Below are 12,776 nucleotides of genomic sequence, written 5' to 3'. Positions count from 1 at the left end.
ACCCAGGCCTCTAAGTCGAAGAACCAGGATTTTCCCTTTATTATTAATGGAGGTGGAAAGGGATGCTGCATAACTCATAGTGGGAGAATTGGTTAGCCATTTGAAGAAAAATGGAAAATTACTCTCACCTCATATCATACATCACAACAAGATGAAATGTTACATAGTCATTAAAATATATGTATACAATTTTGAATAAAATCCATTCAGTTATTAACTCAAGCAAAAAAAAAATCAAATGCTTTTTGTGCTATGTCCTGGGGAGATAGTGATGAACCTGATATAATACATTACATTTTCTTATAGTTCATTGGAGGGACCAAAAAACCAAATACAGTGTAGTGAATAACAAGAGGGAGGCCTCTGAAATGGCCGCCCTGGGAGTGTCTGCCTTTATGCAGATGTAGGTAGGGATGAAACACGCCCTAGTCTCCTGCAGTGCCCCCAGGCTTGCTAGGATTAGGAAATTCCAGCGTGGCGAATTTTAGTCAGACCGGTTCTCTGCTCTTGCACCCTGTTAAGATGTTTATCAATGACAATGCGTGCACAGCAGGACATGGAAGTTCATTAGTGACTCTAGTTTTGCCCTGAACTTGTGATCTTGCCCTGCTCATCTGCCTTGTGATTTTTTGTTGCCCTTAAAGCATGTGATCTCTGTGACCCACACCCTATTCGTACATTCCCTCCCCTCTGAAAATTGCTAATAAAAACTTGCTGGTTTTATGGCTCAGGGGGCATCACGGAACTTGCCAACATGTGATGTCTCCCCCAGACACCCAGCTTTAAAATTTCTCTCTTTTGTACTCTTTCCCTTTATTTCTCAGACCGGCTGACACTTAGAGAAAATAGAAAAGAACTCACATTGGATCATCGGGGGCAGATTCCCCTGATATTCACACAACAATGTTTTTATTCATTTCCTCTTGGACTATAGGCATAAACAGAAGTCAAAACTCAAGAAGAGGAGTTGCATAGTAGAAATAAAACAGGCTACAAAATGTGACACACTTGGGTTTGAATCCTTTCCTGACACATTCTAATTGTGGAAATTGCTCAACCTTTTAGCACCTCAGTTTCTATATCTTTAGAATAGGTAAAATGCACCTTATCTCAGAAGGTTGTTAGGGGATTTAAATGAGGTGTTGTACCTAAAGTATTTAAATAAATAAGTGCTAATTTCCTCACTTTTTCTCTCTGTCCTTCTACCTTCAAAAAGCTCAACCTCTTTTCTCTATATCATGCAGATTTGCAGGTCCCCTGATCAATGTTATTTACAGACTTGGGCCTCTTAGTGCAACAAAAAGGATTTCCACTCCATTACCTTAATTAAGAGGGGGTAGCTCATTGGGATCACATAATTTCTGGAATAGCCTGGGCACCTTAATCAAATAACTTTAAAATAAACATGAGCCCCATAAGTTTATCATCTCAGAAGATACATAAGAAGTAGAAGTAGCTAAAATGTTTATTAGAATCTCAACTCCTTCTTTAATGATTTTTTGGTGAGTAAATTATTATTTTTTGCTTAGGAGAAATTCACTTAACAAAATTCACCATTTTAAAGTGTACAATTCAGTGATATTTAGTATGTTCACATTTTTGTACAACCACCACCTCTATCTAGTTCCAAAATATTTTCATCTTCCCAAAGGAAACACAATTCTCATTAAGTGGGAACATCCTATTTCCCTTTATTCCCATCTCCTGAGAGTCATCAGTTTGCTTTCCAACTTTAGAAATTTACCTATTCTGCAAATTATTTACATATATGGAATTATACAATATATAACTTTTGTGTTTGTCTTCTTTCATGTAAAAATGTTTTAGCAGTTTGTCTATATTGTAGTATGTATCTACTTCATTTCATTTTATGACTAATATTCCATTGTATGTATACACAACATTTTATTTATCCATTTACTTATTGATGGACATTTGGGTTTTTTATGCCTTTTAGCAATTGTGACTACTGTTCCTATGAACTTTTTTTTAAAAACAGTAGTCCCATCTTTTTTTAACTTTTATTTTAGGTTCAAGGGTACATGTGCAGGTTTATTATATTGGTAAATTGTGTGTCACAGGTGTTTGGTGCTCAGATTGTTTCACCACACAGGTAATATGCCTATAGATAATTTTTGATCATCACTCTCCTCCACCCTCCACCCTCAAGTTGGTTTCAGTGTCTGTTGTTCCCTTTTTTGTGTCCATATGTTCCTGATGTTTAACTTCCACTTATAAGTTAGAACATGCAAATATAAATTGTATGAGTATATTTTATTTTAAATAACTCTTACTAATTCAGTGGAAAAAGTAATCTATGTCATCTTGCCACCCTAAGCCTTTTAATTGGAGCATTTGGCCCATTTACATTCAAAGTTAGTACAGAAATACCATTTGACCCAGCAATCCCATTACTGGGTATATACCCAAAGGAATATAAATTATTCTATTATAAAGATACATGCACATGTATGTTCACTGCAGTGCTACTCACAGTAGCAAAGACATGGAATCAACCCAAATGCCCATCAATGATAGACTGGATAAAGAAAAGGTGCCACATATTTACCATGAAATACTATGCAGCCACAAAAAGGAATGAGATCATGTCCTTTGCAGGAATATGTATGGAGCTGGAAGTCATTATTTTCAGCAAACTAACTCAGGAACAGGAAACCAAACAAAACATGTTCTCACTTATAAGTGGGAGCTGAATGATGGAACACATGGACACATGGGGGGAATAACACACACTGGGGACTCTTGGTGGGGGCAGGAGGATGGAGAGCATCAAGAAGAAAAGATGATGGATGCTAGGCTTAATACCTAGGTGATGGGTTGATCTGTGCAGCAAACCACATAATAAACATACACATCCTGCACATGTATCCTGGAACTTAAAATAAAAGTTGATGAAAATCAAAAAACAAATTTAGTATAGATATGATTTCTCACTGTCCTTGTGTTGTTAGCTGTTTATTATCTAGACTTGTCTGTGTGTTTGCTTTATAGTCTCAGTGGTCTGTGTACTTAAGTGTGTTTGTGTGGTGGCTGGTAATGATTTTTTCTTTTTATGTTTAGCACTCCCTTAAGGACCTCTTATAAGACAGGTTTTGTGGTAACAACTTCCCTCAGCATGTGGTTGTCTGAAAATGATCCTATTTCTCCTTTACTCATGAAGCTTAGTTTGGTTGAATATGAAGTTCTTGGTTAAAAATTCTTTTCTTTAGGAATTTAGGAATGTTGAATATAGGTCCTCATTCTCTCCTGTCTTGTAGGTTTTTTTTTTTTTTTTTTTTTTTTTTCTGAAATGTATGCTGTTAACCTGATGGGATTCCCTTTGTATGTCACCTGCCCCCTTCTCTCTAGTTGTCTTTAACATTTTTTCTTTCATTTCAACCTTGAACAATTTGATGATTATGTGTCTTGGGGATGATCTTCTTGTGTAGTATTTCATAGGGGTTTCTGAATTTGAATGTTGGCATCTCTCGTGAGGTTGGGGAAATGTTAATGGATAGTGTTCTGAAATATGTTTTTCAAGTTGCTTACTTTTTCTCCTTTTCTTTGAAGGATGCCAATGAGTCATAGTTTAGTCTGTTTACATAAGCCCATGTTTCTCAGAGATTTTGTTCATTCTTTTTATTGTTTTTCTGTATTTTTGTCTGAGTTACTTTGAAAAGCAGGTCTTCAAGCTCTGAGATTCTTTCCTCACCTTGGTCAGTTCTGCTGTTAATAGTTGCAGTTGTGTTCTGAAATTCTTAAAGTGGGGTTTTCAGCTCTATAGCTCAGTTTGGTTCTTCCTTAAAATGACAAATTCATCTTTTATTTCCTGTATTGTTTTATTGTATTTCTTAGAATTATTTGATTGGGTTTTGAATTTCTTGTGAATATCAATGATCTTTATTCCTATTCATATTCTGAATTCCATTTCTGTCATTTCAGGCATCTCAGCCTGGTTAACAACCATTGCTGGGGAACTAGTGTTATTGTCTGGAGGTTATAAGACATTCTGGACTTTTAAGTAGCCAGAGACCTTGCACTGGCTCTTTCTCATCTTTGTCGGATGATGTTCCTTTAGTCCTTGAAGTTGCTGTCCTTTGGATGGGTTTTCTTTCAGTTTTATCTTCTTTGATGTCGTTGCAGGTTTGATTGTTGTATAAGTTAGATTCAGCTGACTGCCTTCATTTGTGGTAGATTTGGAGGGGCCCAAGATTCAGGTCAGCACTCCTGACCTGTATGCTCTAACTCTGAGGGGAAAATATCAGGTCCCCAGCTTTGGTATCTGTCGCCTCAGGTATAAAAACCTGATGCACTCGATGGGTCAAGATGTTCCTGGGCTGCTGGTCACAACACTCTGAATGGTGGTGCCAGCCAAAGTGTTTCTTTGGGTGGTGGAAGCAAAATCTGTTCTCATTTGCATGTGCAAGCACCATTAACAGCATGCTGAGGTGCACCCTTGTCAGTTGGGGCGGGGCACTAGTGTGTCTGGGGCTGCCAGCCTCCCTGCAGGCACTGGCAACAACAGTGGTGACAGCATAGGGAGGAGGACATTGAGGGGGAGGGGGACAGAGGGGGACAGGATCACTGGGTTCTGTGTGCATGCTCACAGCCCACACATATGAGAAAGTTGAAACTCAAGACATTGAGCAACCTTACCTCTATGGCTTTTCTGAGCTCATCCCATACTTTAGATCTCCCAGAATGGCTTTGCATGCTTCCAGTGGCTCCACAGTTCTGGGATATTGACGGTGGCTCTGGCTCTGACCCCACTTTTTTGTTCAGCCTTGCCCTTGTGGGAGGCCTGAGTGGTGACTCTGCTTTGGGACAAGTCTCTCCCTGGGCCCCCTGGCTTTTAAGTACATCTTCTGAAATCTAGGTACAGGCTATCATGGCCCCACAGCTCTTGCATTCTGCACATCTGAAATGTTAGCACCATGTGGACATAGCCTAAGGTTACTGCTTGCACCCTCTCGAGATACATTTGGGTCCACTTGTGCCATACCATAGTGCCACAAAGGCTTATGGCTTATATCTTTCAGGGCAGCAAGTTGAGCTACACCTGAGGCCACTTGAACCACAGCAGGATTTGCTGAAAAGTGCTATGCCAGGATGCATGAAGTAGAGTCCTGAGTCATCCCTGGGCAACAGGGATGGAGATTGGAGAGTGCCCTGGGACCATCTCAGAAAAGCGTTCTTCCCTCATAGAACTCTGGGCCTAGGATAAAATGGGCAGCCTCAAAGATCTCTAGAATGCCTTCAGGGCCATTTTCTTGTTGTCTTGATGATTAGCACCTAGCTCCCTTCTATTCATGCTAATCTCTTTAGTAACCAGTCTCTCAGCCACACCCTTGTTTTGTTCTCATATACATACTGTTTTGCTCTTTACGTGGCCAGGCTATGAATTTTTCACATCTTTCTGTTCTGCATCCATTTCAATCACTAATTCTGTCCGTAAACTATTCTTTTGCTCCAACATCTCATTGTAAGTGGCCAACAGTCAGTATGCAGCAGGCTGAATACTTTACTGCTTAGACGTTTCTTCTGTCAGATATCCTAGTTCATCCTTAATATCAGCCTTCCACAAAGTCCGTAAACACAGACAAAATTCATTCAAGTTGTTAAGTTGTTTGTCACTACATAACAAGGATAGCCTTTACTCCAGTTTCCAGTACCTGTGCCTCACTTCCATCTGAGACCTCCTCAGAATGGACTCTACTGTCCACATTTCTATCAGCATTCTGGTTATGACCATTTAAGTAATTTCTTTTTTTATTTTTCAGTTTTTATTTATCTCCTGGAGTACTTGCCTTACAAGTATTTTTTTTTATTATACTTTAAGTTCTATGGTACATGTGCACAACATGAAGGTTTGTTACATATGTATACACGTGCCATGTTGGTGTGCTACACCCATTAACCTGTCATTTACATTAGGTATATCTCCTAATGCTATCCCTCCCTGCTCCCCCCACCCCACAACAGGCCCTGGTGTGTGATGTTCCCCACCCTGTGTCCAAGTGTTCTCATTGTTCAATTCCTACCTATGAGTGAGAATATGCGGTGTTGGGTTTTCTGTCCTTGCAATAGTTTGCTGAGAATGATGGTTTCCAGCTTCATCCATGTCCCTACAAAGGACATGAATTCATCCTTTTTCATGGCTGCGTAGTATTCCATGGTGTATATGTGCCACATTTTCTTAATCCAGTCTATCATTGATGGACATTTGGGTTGGTTCCAAGTCTTTGCTATTGTGAATAGTGCCACAATAAACATACATGTGCATGTGTCTTTATAGCAGCATGATTTATAATCTTTTGGGTATATACCCAGTAATGGGATGGCTGGGTCAAATGGTATTTCTAGTTCTAGATCCTTGAGGAATCACCACACTGTCTTCCACAATGGTTGAACTAGTTTACAGTCCCACCAACAGTGTGAGTAATTTCTATGAAGATTCAGACTTTCTCCAGTCTCTCATATCCTGAACTTGTACCAAAATTATCCTCAATGTTCTATTTATGGCAACCCAAGCTTTTTCTAACCTGTTCCTTCAAACTCTTTCAGTTTCTACCCATTACCTAGTTCGAAAGCTCTTTTCACATCTTCAGGTATTTATTTTTATTTTCAGTTCTGGTGCAGGATGTGCAGGTTTGTTACATAGGTAAACGTGTTCCATGGTGATTTGCTGCACCTGTCAACCCATCACCTAGCTTTTGAGCCCAGAATGCATTAGCTATTTTTCCTAATGCTCTCCTTCCCCTCAACCCACCCCCTGACATGTCCCAGTGTGTGTTTTTCCCCTCCCTGTGTTCAGGTGTTTCATTGTTCAGCTCCCACTTATAAGCAAGATCATGTGGTGTTTGGTTTTCTGTTCATGCATTAGTTTCCTGGTGGTAATGGCTTTCAGCTTCATCTATGTCCCTGAAATGTACATGATCTTATTCCTTTTTATGGCTGTATAGTATTCAATGGTGTATATGTACCACATTTTCTTTATGCCATATTTTTTATTAGCAACAGCCCCACATCCTGGTACCAATTTTCTGTTCTAATCAATTTTCTGTAGCTATAACAGTATACCTAAGACAAGGGAATTTATGTTTAAAAAGGTTTATTTTGACTCACAGTTCTGGAGGCTGAGGAGTCCAAGATTGAATGGCTGCATCTACTGGACCACTGGTGAAGACCTCATGCTGTGTGATAACATGGTGGAAGCCATTATAGGACAAGAGAGGTGCACTGAGAAGCAAACTGGATTTTATATTAGACTCATTCTTGTGATAACTAACCCACTTCTGCAATAACCCATTAATTGATTAATCCGTGAATGGATTAATCCATTCATGAAGGCAGAAGCCTCATGACCCAATCACTTTTCAATGACACCGCTCCCCGACACTATTACATTTGGGAATAAGATTCAACTGTGAGTTTCATAGGAGACAAATATTCAAGCCCTAGCAGGTGTAGTTTAGGCATTCAAATTTATTCTTTTGCACGTGTATATCCAGTTGTTCCAATACCAAAATGACAGTTAAAAAGGCTGTGCTTTGCCCATTAAATTGTCTTGGCATCCATGTTGAAAATCACAATATATTCAAGGGTTTATATCTGGGCTTTTCATTATATTTCATTTGTCTATATGTCTGTCTTTATATGTGTATGTCTATATGTTTTGATTACTGAAGTTTTATAGTAAGTTTTGAAGTTCAAGAAGTGTAAGTCCTCCAAATTGGGTTTTATTTTTCAATATTGTTTTGGCTATCTGGGTTCCTTAAGTTTTGATATTAATTTTAGGATGAATTTTTCTATTTCTGGAATAAAACATCATTGAGATTTTGATAGAAATTATGTTGAATTTGCAGATATCTGTATACTGTAAGTAGTATTGACATCTTAATAATATTGCTTCCAATCTATGAACATGGGATATCTTTTAATCTACTTATGTTTTCTTTAACTTCTCTAGCAATGTTTTGTAGTTTTCATTGTAAAAGTCTTTGCCTCTTTGGTTAAGTTTACTCGTAAGCATTTTATTGATGATATTTAAGTGAAATAGTGTTCTTAATTTCCTTTTCAGACTGGTAATTGCTAGTTTATAGAAACACCTCCTGACTTTTATATGATGATCTTGTATCCTGCACCTTTGCAGAATTTGTTTTTAGCTTTAATAGTCTATGAATTCCTTTGTATTTTCTACATATAAGGTCATGTTATCTGCAAATAGTTTAGCTGCTTTTTTTTTTCCAATTTTAATGTCTTTTATTTCTTTTTTCTTCCTTAATTGTTCTGGCTAGAACTTCCATCACAATGGTGAGTAGCAGTGGTAAAGGCTGTCATCTCCATTCTGTTCTTGATTGTACACATTGTCCATTTTTACAATTAAGCATAATTAGCTCTTGATGTTTTGTGAATGCTCAAAATCAGTTTCAAGAAATTTCCTTCTATTTTTAACTGTTGGGTGTTTTTTCATAAAAGATTATTGGACTTTGTCATATACATTTTCTGCATCAATTGAAATTATCTTTTTTTCTTTTCTACTATTAATGTGGTGCATTATATTCATTGAATTTTGTATGTTGAACTATCTTTACCCCTAGATAATTTCTACTTGGTTATAATGTGTAATTCTTTCATAGGTTGCTAGACTCAACCTATTATAAGTCTTTTTTAGGAACTATAATAGCATATTCCCATCAGTTTCTGCATTATTTTCCATTGGAAGGTTTTTAATTGTTTTTCCAATTTTTTTTAACTGTTTATAGATGTGTTCGATTTTTTTTTTATTATTATACTTTAAGTTTTAGGGTACATGTGCACAATGTGCAGGTTAGTTACATATGTATACATGTGCCATGCTGGTGTGCTGCACCCATTAACTCGTCATTTAGCATTAGGTATATCTCCTAATGCTATCCCTCCCCCCTCCCCCCACCCCACAACAGTCCCCAGTTTGTGATGTTCCCCTTCCTGTGTCCATGTGTTCTCGTTGTTCAATTCCCACCTATGAGTGAGAATATGCAGTGTTTGGTTCTTTGTTCCTGAATCAATTGTGGTAATTTGCATTTCTAGGAATTTGTCTATGTTATCTAGGATACATAATTTATTGGTGTAAATTTCTCATACTATTCTCCTTCTACAAAATAAATTTATGTGCGTTTGAGATTCACAAGTAATGACTTGAGATACACGTGCCAGCATATCTAATTTTATTGCACTTTGCAGATATTGCACTTTTTATAAATTGAAAGTTTGTGGCCATTCTTCATCAAGCAAGTCTTCCCACAGATGAGTGCTACTGCAAGTAGAATTATTTTGTCATTTTGTTTTCCAGTTGTTTGCTGGTAGTACCTAAGAATATAATTAATTTATATATATTGAATTTGTAATATGCAACATTGTTACATTCTATAAGTTATAGTATTCATTTCAGAGGTTCATGGGAATTTTCTTGGTAATAATAATAATATCTGCAAATGGAACAGTGATACTTCTTTCTTTCTTACATATGTGCCTATCTTTCTTGTCTTTTCCTCTCTCATGTCTTTCTTTTATTTTTTTCTTTATTTTCTTGTTTGATTGAACCGTCTAGAAAGTCAAGTAAAATATTTAATAGAAGTGATGAGAAAAGTCTTCCTGGCTTGGTCCTAACCTTAGTGAAAAAACACTCAGTCTTTCACATTAATTATCATGTTTTCCATAGGATTTTGGTAGATGCCCATCAATATTTGTAATATTTTTTCTATTCTTTGGTGAAAATTTTTCCATGAATATGTAGTAAATTTTGTCATGTAAATTTGTGGCATATTGAAGTGATCATGTGCTTTTTCTTTTTTAGCCTGTTAATGTGGTAAATCATAATGTTTGAATTTCAAATGTTAAAACAAACTTGCATTTCTGGAATAAACTCAAGTATATATTATCATTTGTATATCTTGTGGAATATAGTTTGGTAAAATTTTCTACTTTAAAAATGTTCATGATTATTTTATTATGAATTTCAAGCTATACAGATGTTATAAACATGTTTTACAGATAATGCTTCTAAAAATTTTTTTATGGGTCTTAAAATAAATATTCCTTATGCTTGAAAGTATTATTGCATCCAGTGTTTGTAACAGGTGGTTACTACCTACAGAGAACATTGTTTCTAAAGGGCAGGATGCCCACATATCATAAAATTCCCTCAACATTTTGAAAATATTTTGCAATAATTTTTTTGATGACAGCTTCATTGAGATATGTCATATACTGTAAATTAATCTATTTAAAGTGTACCATACTGTTTTGTATTAAGTACAACCACAGGATTGCACAATCAATACTGTAGCCTGATTTTATAATATTTTGGTTCCCCATAAAAGAAACCTTACAACCACTCAGAGTCACACTCTATTTCTCCTTCAACACTCGCACACTTACCACCAATGAAGCCCTAGGCAACAACTAATATCATTTCTCTGTCTACATATTTGGCTTTTCTAGATATTTTATACAGGTAGAATCATACACCATGTGTATTTGTTATTTCCTTCCTTTATTTAACATAAGGTTTTTAAGGTTCAACCAAGTTGTATCAGTAATAAATTCATCTATACTGATTACTGAATATTATTGTTTTACTACATTTTATTTATGCATTCATCAGTTGATGGACACTTTTTGGCCACCATAAATAATGCTGGTATTAATATTTGTGTACAAGTTTTTGTGGGAACATATGATTTCATACCTATTGGGTATATACCCAAGGGTGAAAATTAAGGTGATACTGAAACGATATGTTTAAATTTTTAAAGAACTGCCCAACCGTTGTCTAAACTGGCTGCAACATTTTACATTGCTACCAGCAGTGCAAGTGGGTTCTACTTTCTTCCCATCCATCTCATCACGGGGTATTATATTTCTTTTTGATTATAGCCATCCTAATGAGTGTAAAGAGGTATCACATTGTGATTTTCGTTTGTATTTCTTTGTTATGTAATGATTTTGAGATTTTTTCTTTTGTTTTTGAACATTTTTATATCTTCTTTGGAGATATGTCTATTTGGATTTCTGCACATTTAAGTATTTGGTAGTTTATATGTTAATTATTGAGTTCTAACCATTTTTATATATTCCTGACACAAGTCCATATATAACATTGTATATACAAACACAAACAAATATACATATACACACACATATATACATATATAATTTGCAAATGTTTTCTTTCATTCTGTGGTGTGCCATTTTACTTTTGTGCTAATTCCCTTTGATGGACACAAGTTATTAATTTTTATGAAATCAAATGTATCTGTCTTTAGAATTTCTCTTTTATTGGCTTTTAGCACCTTGTCTATAAACCCATTCCTTAATCAAAAGACCCCAAATGTACAACTTTGATAATTTAAGAGTTTTATAGTTTTAACCCTTATACACATGTCCATGTTCCATTTTTACTAAAAGCATATATATGGTACGAGGTAAGAGCTCAACTTCTTTCCTTTGAATATAGATACCTAGTTTCTCCAGCACCATTTTTCAAAACCTCTTTTCCCCCCCCTAAATTGTTTTCAGAGCATTTAGATATAAATTGACTGAAATGTGAAGGCTTATATTTGGACACTCAATTCTATTCCTCTGATTTAAATTGCATCTTGTCTTTGTTACTGTAACTTTGAATTAGTTTTGAAATCAGTATATCAGGTGGATACTCAAACTTTGTTCTTTATCAAGCTTATTTTTGCTATTTTGGGACCCTTAAAATTCCACATAAATTTTAGCATCAGCTTGCCAATATCTGCAAAGAAGCAATGCGAAATTTTGTTAGGGATTGTGTCAAGTCTGTATATCCTTTTGGGGTGAATCACCATCTTGAAAATATTAATTCTTCCAATAAATGAGTATAAAATGTCTTTTCATTTGTTTAGGTATTTTTATTCCTGTAAACATTATTTTGTGGTTTCCAGATGATTGGTTTTTCAGTTCTTTTGTTAAATTTATTCCTAATTATTTTATTTATTTTGGTTGTATTGTAAATGGAATTGCTTTCCTTAATTCCATTTCTGGATTGTTCATTGCAACTGTATAGACATACAATAGAATATTTTGTATTGAACTTACATCCTGCAACCTTGAAAAACTCATTTATTATATCTAAGAGGTGTTTAGTCGATTTTTTATGATTTTCTGCATAACAGATCATGTCATTATAAATTAGGGAAGATATAGTTTTATTTTTTCCTTTCCATTTTACATGCCTTTTATTTCATATTTCTACAAATTTATCTCATTAGAGATGCTAGTACAATGTAAAATAGAAATAATGAAAGCAGACCTCCTTTTCCTGTTCCTGAATTCAGAGAAAAACATTCAGTTTTTTTATCATTAGTTATGATGTTAGCCATGGGTTCTTTGTATGTGTCATTTAGCAGAATGACAATAGTCATTTTTATTTCTACTATGTTGGCTAATTTTATAATGAAAGAGTTTGGATATTATTAAAAGTTTTGCCTACATCCATTGAGGCACATTTGTGTTTTTTTTTAATCTACTGATATAATGCATTCATTACATTAATTGATTATCAGATGTTAAGCCAACTTTGCCTTCCTAAGAATTTCATTTGGCATTTAATATGCTGCTGGACTTAGTTTGTTGGCATTAAGTTGATGATTTGTGCATCTGTATTTAGGTGAGATATACATTTGAACATTTCATGTAATGTCTGATTTGTTTTGGTATATGTGTAATATTGGGCTCAGGATGAATTCAGAAATCTTCCCTTCTCT

This window comes from Pan troglodytes, chromosome X, assembly GCF_028858775.2.
Source record: "Pan troglodytes isolate AG18354 chromosome X, NHGRI_mPanTro3-v2.0_pri, whole genome shotgun sequence".
In the NCBI taxonomy this organism is placed as follows: domain Eukaryota; kingdom Metazoa; phylum Chordata; class Mammalia; order Primates; family Hominidae; genus Pan; species Pan troglodytes.
This window is presented reverse-complemented; position numbering follows the sequence as displayed.